Here is an 8,319-nt window from a genome sequence, read left to right on the forward strand (position 1 = left end):
GGGGTCCCGGCTACTTGACCCGTAGCGGCCGGGCAGCTTAAAAATCCTGCTGGGTGGTCTGCTTCAATGGGCAATGGCGACCAATATGGCCGACTTCATTACAGGAAACACATATCGGTCTTCCCTCGGAATCCTACCTTAGTTTGGATCCCTGCAACAAAGGTTTCTGTCGTGGGTTTGGTCTCCTGCTATCAGAATAAGATCTCTGTCTGCCATGGAAGTTATCCCTTCTAGAGGAGGTTGTTCCTTGTCGTAGCTCCTCTAAAAGAGTTCTGGTCATTTTAGTCACCTGATCCTCCACCTCCTTCATCAACTCCCTACGCAGCTCGTGTTTCCAATCTGCTGTAGAACATGACGGAAAGCCTGGCATGTAGCCTGCCCCCAGTGGTCATTTGTTAATGCTAAAGCCTCATCTTGGACATAGCTGAAGGAAATGCGGGGGTCTTTCCTCACCTGTTGTTTTAAGGCTTGTCTGATTGGGCCATCTCGTAGACCCATGATAAACTGATCTCTAAGCAGTATGTCACTCTCCTCTAGGCCTGTGTCATCTTTCCGTTTAAGCCTAAGGAATAGTTCACGCATCTGGAGGGAGAATGACCTAATTGACTGGTTGGGTTGTTGTCTAGAATTAAACAGTTTAGATTGTAACACTGCTGCCGGGGTTGTATCACCATATAGTTTACCCAAAATTTCCAAGATCTTGGCTGGTGTGTTCCTATCATCCTCTCCCACTGCCAAAACCTCCCTCTTAGCTTCCCCATCTAGTGCTCCTAATATAAAAGAAGCCTGTTGCTGGTTACTAAGGCCCTGCATATTTAGCATCGACATAATCTGAGATTTCCACTCTCACAAATTAACACTTGACTGAACCCCACTAAATTTTGGGACCCATGGGGCCCCCATAACAAAAGGCATCATCATCATTGGTTGCCCTACGCCCTGCAACCCTTCTCCCAGCATATCGGACGGTTAAGGAGGCTCAACCCAAGTATTAAAAAAATATCCTGCCGACAACGCCAAATGTAGCCCGTGGCCGAACGGTAGTTCCTACAATATATCTGCTATACTAGTGGGGAGCTAACCCGAACCATCCGACACGACACAGGAGTTAGGATGCTCACAGTACTTTATTACAATTAAAAAAGATACTTAAAAACCCCAGCCCAGAATCCATCAGCAGGTAAGCCGTCCGTCCTCCTTAGTAGGGTCTGTCCACTCCTGGAGGCCCAACGCTGTAGGCTCGAGTCCCTCCGGAGAAACTAGGAACAAGGGAGACAGTCACTTCACCATGCGGGAGACATCCCCCACACCAGGCCTTCTGGGTGGAGATTGGCGACATCAAATTCAGCCCGCAGCTAGATCGGGAGTCGATCAGTCCGTCGTTAATAGCAAAATAAGGATACACAGCAAACTCCAGTGCTTCACTACAACCCCACACGTGATTAGGAACCTCTTGGGTATTTAGAATTAGTTTAAATCATACACACCACACGGCACGCAATTTACAGCCTGGATCGCCGCCTACAATGGTGGACACTCAGATGCCTAGGTAAGGGGTCGACTGGATTTGGGCCAAGATACATACATAACACCATTTACTAAAATCCGAAGGTTAAAAAGGTACACTGTTAAAAGAGTCTGTCTGTTAGGCCGTCTATAGCCCATCGGCTACATGCTGAGGGGACAATAACGTTCAGAAATGTGAGGGTACTTATCTGAAAGAGGGGTGAGTCGCGACTTCACCCCTCTACAAATCCAACAAGGCCTCCCCTCAGATATGACCAGTCTTGTGGCTTCCCTCCCTCGATCCCGACGTGGCTCCTCGACGCTCCAGGCGGTGTGGTCGGGGCTGGCTAGAGTACGCCGTCAACGCCGGCTGCTCCACTCCACGACTCCGTCTCTCCTACCGCCTCGTCGAAGTCGTCGTCATCGTCGTTCGGTCCCTTCCCAACCCGGATCTGTGTCAGTGTCTTCCTCCCGACAGGCCTCCCCTCTCTCCTCTCCAACTGTTCTTAAAACAAGAGACAGAGGCCAGCCCCACAGTACCAACTCCCCCCTAATTAGACCCGGCTGTCAGCAATTTGGCTAATTTGGTCCCCCATTCAATTAGGTCCGGGTTGAAACACCCACCACCCAGCCAGTGTTCCCTCCCTTCCATACCTGGCCTGTTACATTAGCACTGGGACCAGTGCTGGCATTAGCATTAGCATTAGCTCTGCGGCTAGTACTGGGCTGCATCATGGAAGTGCCGTCATTAGCATTAGCAGTCACTGGATCCGGCTCACTGAGTATTTTGTACCTGTTCTCCAGTTGCAGTCCTGGCCGGGGAGTGTATTGGGGAGAGTATTGGGGTTTCCTCTTGTTTTTGTTGTTGTTTCCTCCGCTGCCCCTACAGCGGACAACGTCCGACCACAGCTCACCAGGAGTAGAGACTTTTGGTCTAGCACCCTTGCTGTGCCAATAGCCCATATCTGTGGCGAGTAGCTGTGGGGATGCCTCCGGGGCCAGTCCACCTTGCGGCTCGGAGATGGTGTCTGTAGCGAGTGGCGGAGGGGATGCCTCCATGGCTGGTCCATTTGCAGTTGGGTCAACCCAGGGGAGAGTGTCAGCTAGGTCTGTAGTATGGGTCGTATTGTTGGAGTCTGTACTTTTACCAGATGTTTTTACATGAGGAATGTGGGCTGAAGACTCAAACAGCGTGTCAATGAGCTGCTCATCCTGGCTGATTTGGTAAAGTGTAATAATCCTTCCTTCCAGTTCAGTAATTTGCTGTGATAATCGAAGGCAGCCAGCACAGTCAGAGCAGGAGGAAGAGTCACTGACTTTAACCATCGGCATTTTCCCACAGTAACAATAAAAAATAAATAAATAAAAGATAAAAAAGAACAGCAACAGAAAAAAAAAAAATTAAAAATAGTTGGTCAGCGGTGAAAAACAGGAAAAAACAGGAAAATATGGCTGAAAATAGATAAGCTGGCAAGGAGCAAAGCAGAGAGCGTCTGGTCAGGGAGAAAGCTGGAAGTATTTAATGTTTGTTCAAAATAGGGCTGAACAATATGGTTAAAAAAATCATACCTACTGCAATTATTTTGACAGATATTGCAATTTCAATGTGATTTGATGTGATGCTGTTATGTCTCGCATTTACCTTTAACAAAACATTGCAGCTTCGGCGATTTGGATATTTCGATTAATTGTTCAGCCCTAGTTCAAATTGCACATACACTTGAAAGTAATTTCTTGAAAGAATTTGGTATATATATATATTTTTTTTTTTACATTTATGGCCTGTTTTGCAATCAATGGTACCGTTAGAAGTGAAACCTTTGAAACAGTGGGTTTTTAAGAGTTAAATAAATAATAAATAAATAATCTTATTATTGTTATTGTTATTGACAGGAAAGTATATTTATGTAAAGTTAATCAAAACGTAGTGCTTGGGATATAGAAATTACTACAACAAAACTTTTAGATAAATTAATGCAGCATAATTTATTCACCAGAGGTTGTAGCCTGGACTCAATTTAATGGAGTTCATTCACATGTGTGATTAGGTTCATTTTACTAAGAAAATTAAGTTCATCAAACTTATTTATGGGTTGCTACAAGTAACCTGTACTCATTTTAATTAAGTTCAATATCAGGTGCAAGTGAGTTACCTTTACCAAGAAAATTAAGTTTATCTAACTAAGTAATATCAGTAGTATTAGCTAACTCAACCTGATTTTGCTGGGTTCATGTTAAGTAATGTTACAGTGTTCATTCTACTTAAAAAAGCCTTGAAGTTGATTCAACTCAAAAAGTCCAATGCAACCACTTACCTCACTTTTTATAGGTTAGAGAAAGGCATTACTTTTTAGAGTGTACTATGTGCAGTGGAAAAACTTACTACCAAAAGCGAGTAGAGTCGAGTTGAGTCGAGGCGAGGCGAGTTGAGCCGGTAACATGCGGTGGAAAAGCGGCATTAGATACTGTGACATAACAGGGTTGCAGAGCATAGTGCCGTGTGTTTTTATTGTTACGGTTCTTTTCTTTTGTTCTTTTCTCTAACAAAGCAGATGGAGACAAATGCTATTTTATCCATTACCTGTACTTTTTTTTTCTACATACATTTTTACATGTTGACAATGATTAAACTTAACTAATTAATTATTTAAAATAACTATTATAATAATTATTAAAAATAACTAAAATAAGATCAAAAGAAACTCCCGGGCTGAAAATGAGTCAAAGTCAAAACCACACAGCCTCACTGCTCTGCCGTCTCTCTCCTCAGTAAAACTCGTTATATGACATTTTTCATCTGGAGGGAGGGCCTTACATTCTTTGAATTCATTCAAGGTAGGATATGACCCAGAGTCCTGCATCAAATATAAAAAATGAGCCTACATTCAGCAGTCATCCTCCAGAAGTGTCCATTCCAGGTAAGAAAAGGCAGATAAGTTCAAATATTGAGGAGACGACTTCTCATCCTGAACGTCTCTTTGCAGCACAGTGTTTCTCAGGAACCTGAGCAGGCTGTGGTATCCTCACTGTCCTGTCTGTAACTATTTCACAAATGATTTTTAGATTAGCCCAATGCTTATCATTGTAGTTTCAAACTGTTTCAGAGTGCTGGACCTTTTCCTTTGGCTCACTCTGGCTGTCTCTGAAATTATGTAAAGTAAGTTAAAAAGGCAGATAATAGGGTTTTATCATTCGTATGCCTGTGGAAATTAACTAAATTACATTAATGTTCTGTGTATATATAAGGTTGTGGGAGGACAGTAGAGGTGAACTATTTGTCTTGTAGCATAACTGAACCAGTCTTCTGTAAACTGAGTCAATTCAAGGGCGGATATTTCATTTCACTGTTGGGGGGACAACAAACAGAAACATTTCTCAAGAGCAATTCCTGAAGGGGACACCAAAGGTGCCGCCAAAAGTACTGTTGTATTAAATGTATATAGAGGTCCATTATGAAATATTTCCATAAGCACTTCATTCCTTTCTTATGAAGATTTTATCAAATTGCTTTTGATATTACTGGGGTCTTTCTACTTACTTGGCATTTCGGTGCACTGAAAAATGATCGGATGTCTGTTTTTCTTTTCTCCGCCATTTTAACTGATCTGGCTGGCTGACAAATAGACACACACACACACAGCATGCAGGTTATTTACAGTAGTTGGAGAGAGCAACACCCATTAACTGAACTAAAGCTAATATATGGCTAATTAGATTTAGTTTTCCTGAAGAAGCAGATCTCTAATGTTTTGCTGTCAATGTGTAAAAGTCCAGAACGCTATGAAGCCTGCCAGAAACTTACTTAATATTTTAACATAGTGTTTGTTGTAATTACTGTATATATTTTTTATGAATTAAGCGTTCATTTATTTCCAAAATTATAAACACAATTACATAGTGGCAGCCATTTTACATGCAGTAAGAAAAAAAGAATATACTTAGAACCTAATTACGTAGGGTAAGTTAATCTTAAATATTATATTATAGAAATATTACTGTTACCATCTACAAAAGATAAAGTATTTTGGTATGAAACCCCGCATTTTAATTTAACCAAGTATCCTGTATCATAAACACACGTCTGGCATTTGTAACAAACCAAACCACTTGAAAATCAGTTGAAAATTCAGCGGGTTATGATGATTTTAATTGTGGATAGACCTCCTGCCTCCAAAGACATCATGCATTAGGAGACACGGCTGCCCCATACCAATACGCTGACGCACAAGATTCAACCGTGAGGTAATGGAGCGAACAAAATGTAGTCTGGTTACAATTGTAAATGTGTTTTATTCTATTGAGTGGTAGAAGTAAAGAAACATGTCTGACACATCCTTTGTTTTAAGTTAACCTTTGCAAAGTAGCTACTGACTGGAGGTCAGCCACCACTGACACACACAGAGATCACTCCACAGACTCGTACTGAGGGCTGATGTGTGTGTGTGGGGGTTCAGGGATGGTAGGCAGTGGACCAAACCACTGTGAGGCATATGAGGGGGGGGCGCAATCTTTCGAAACTTAAAAACGCATTGTTTTGCGTCTAGTGCTTTCAATGCATATTATTATATTATTTAAAATTATATAGTTATGTTTACAATGATATATTGAGGGGGACAACTCTCTGTTTTTCCCAGGAATGCGGGGTCTGGACCCCCCTGCCCCCCGTAATTTCCGCCCATGAGTCAATTAGATACATTTTATTTACGGACATGTTACTGTGCAAATATTTTATTTGTATGAAATAACATCAAAGTATTGTTTTCCCTAAAATATGTTTAAGTTGTTCTTAACATGAACTGTGGATCCTGTCACTGAAACAGTTTTCATTTTAAAGCAGCACTAGGCAAATCTGCATGTTGGTGTCTCCATGGCAGCGAGAGGCGGTGATGCGGTGGTTGACTCAAAGTTTTTGGGCCCCGCTGCACCTGTGGTTGGGGGGGAAAAAATATTGTCGATGAACTTTCGGCTGGTTAAAATTAGAAAATATGTAAGGCCAGCCAGGATATTTTAGACCATGAGGGGGGTTTGTTTAACCTTAAAATCAAGTTCAATGTTTGAAAAAAAAAAAGTAAAAAAAAAAAAGCATTAAAATGAAGCATTTTGCAAAAAATATCCACTGGGGAAACCCGGACCAACTACAGAGGTTCCACCAGTGAATTCTGACCACTGACATCACTGGATATATCTGTGAAAAGAAGTGAAAGTTTTCTGAACAAATCAAGAGACTTCTCTGTCTGAACAGGTCAACACTGCACAGTCATCATGGCTCAAGGGGATACATGTCGGGAGTGCACCGTAGAGATCACAAATGGATGTTTGAACTACATCCTTTCTAACCCCAGGTAGCTGTATATTTTTTCAAATGTTTTCTTTCTCACATTAACATGAATTGTCCCCAAATATCCTCAATTCATTAAGATTCTCCTACTGTTTCTATGTCTAGGACGTACCTTGTTAGCGGACGCTGTGTCAGTCCTTTGCCGCTCACTCTTGGCCCTTCTGCATCTGCCACTGCGCTGTTCACCAAGATTCCTTTCTCACTGAGGGGAGCTGTTGGCGTCATCACTTATGATCTCCTCCATAATGTTACCGGCAAGCTCACTGAGAACATGGCTGTCATGTTCTCTGTGCCCTTTGACTTTAACCTTTACTCAAACTGGTATGCAGTGGGAATCTTTGACATGAGCAAAAAATGTGGTAAGAGTCTTTTTCGTGAGATGTATTACGATGAAGAGCAAAGGTCCTTCAGAAGAGGCAAAGCAGAACGTCCCGGTCTCATAGAGAGCCCCGAGCTCACTTATAAACACCATGATGTGACCATCAGGGCCACAATGACACTCGCCACTGATGCTCGCCACCCTGTCATGAAGGTGCAAGTGAACAACAGGTCAAATGAGCAGTGTGGGGCAGCACACTCAGGAAAGAATTACTTAATAAATAACCCATTATTTCATTACCTTTTTCAGTGACAGTAGTGTAAGGGATTACAATTTCAAATTCAGTAATTACATTACAGTAAATAATCCCAGCTCTGTTACTGCGTTACTTAAACCTGAACCCCCTGTCAGAACTAATGAGTAATGTTATGAGTGATGTAACTAATTACTGCTCGTGAGTAATTAGTAAAGTAATGTGATTACTTTTTAAAGGACTAATAAGTAAAGAGTAATTAATTACATTTTCCACTTAACCAAATGTTGCTCTCAAACATGTTCTCAAGCTGTGGGCTGTCAGATCCCCCCCTCCCCGCATTTATACTCGTATAGAATATTAATTATTCTCACTGATTTTTCTCCAGAGCACCAAGGATCAAGAATATACCTTATAGATGTCTGTCTGCTTTACTGTATTATTCCATTGCTTCTATGTTCTGTAGTGAATTCCCACAAGAGGATCCTCCTCAGAAACTGAACAATATGAGTTGATGTGACACAAGATGATGTATCTGACTAAACCTGTTTGAGTCTGATACTTATTCTGTGATGTTCCCTGTAATGATATCTGTGATGCTGTGTGGCTTTATTTAGACTGAATGATGTAAAACACTGTGAGAGCGCCAAGACGATTTTCCTGTCAGTGCTGTGCTTCAAACCTTGTTTCAGAGTAAAATTAATAATAAATCAACAATAAGTCTCTTTGTATTTGTGTGTGTGTTGTGTGTGTGTGTGTGTGCGCTTGGTAGTAGTACCATTTATAGCATCCCTAAAGCAAGTACAGTGTGTTTATTATTGGGCCAGTCATTACAGAACGGTCTGCCGAACCACCAGTTTGTCCTGCTGCCATTTGATTACATACAAAGAGTACAGAAAATAT

The 8,319-nt window shown here is 41.7% G+C and overlaps 1 long non-coding RNA gene across 1 annotated transcript; it reads left to right on the plus strand.

Annotated features, from left to right (window-relative positions):
* Nucleotides 1-4,377: 4,377 nt before the first annotated feature.
* LOC139654696 (uncharacterized) lies at nt 4,378-8,104 on the plus strand. Its single transcript, XR_011696039.1, has 3 exons — nt 4,378-4,424; nt 6,749-6,848; nt 6,950-8,104. It is a non-coding gene; the product is annotated as an uncharacterized lncRNA (long non-coding RNA).
* The last annotated feature ends 215 nt before the right edge of the window (nt 8,105-8,319 follow it).

Source organism: Centroberyx affinis, unplaced genomic scaffold, assembly GCF_046629955.1.
Source record: "Centroberyx affinis isolate AG114_WGS23_722 - 3 ecotype Tasmania unplaced genomic scaffold, CSIRO-AGI_Caff_v1 ptg002137l_1, whole genome shotgun sequence".
Taxonomy (NCBI): domain Eukaryota; kingdom Metazoa; phylum Chordata; class Actinopteri; order Beryciformes; family Berycidae; genus Centroberyx; species Centroberyx affinis.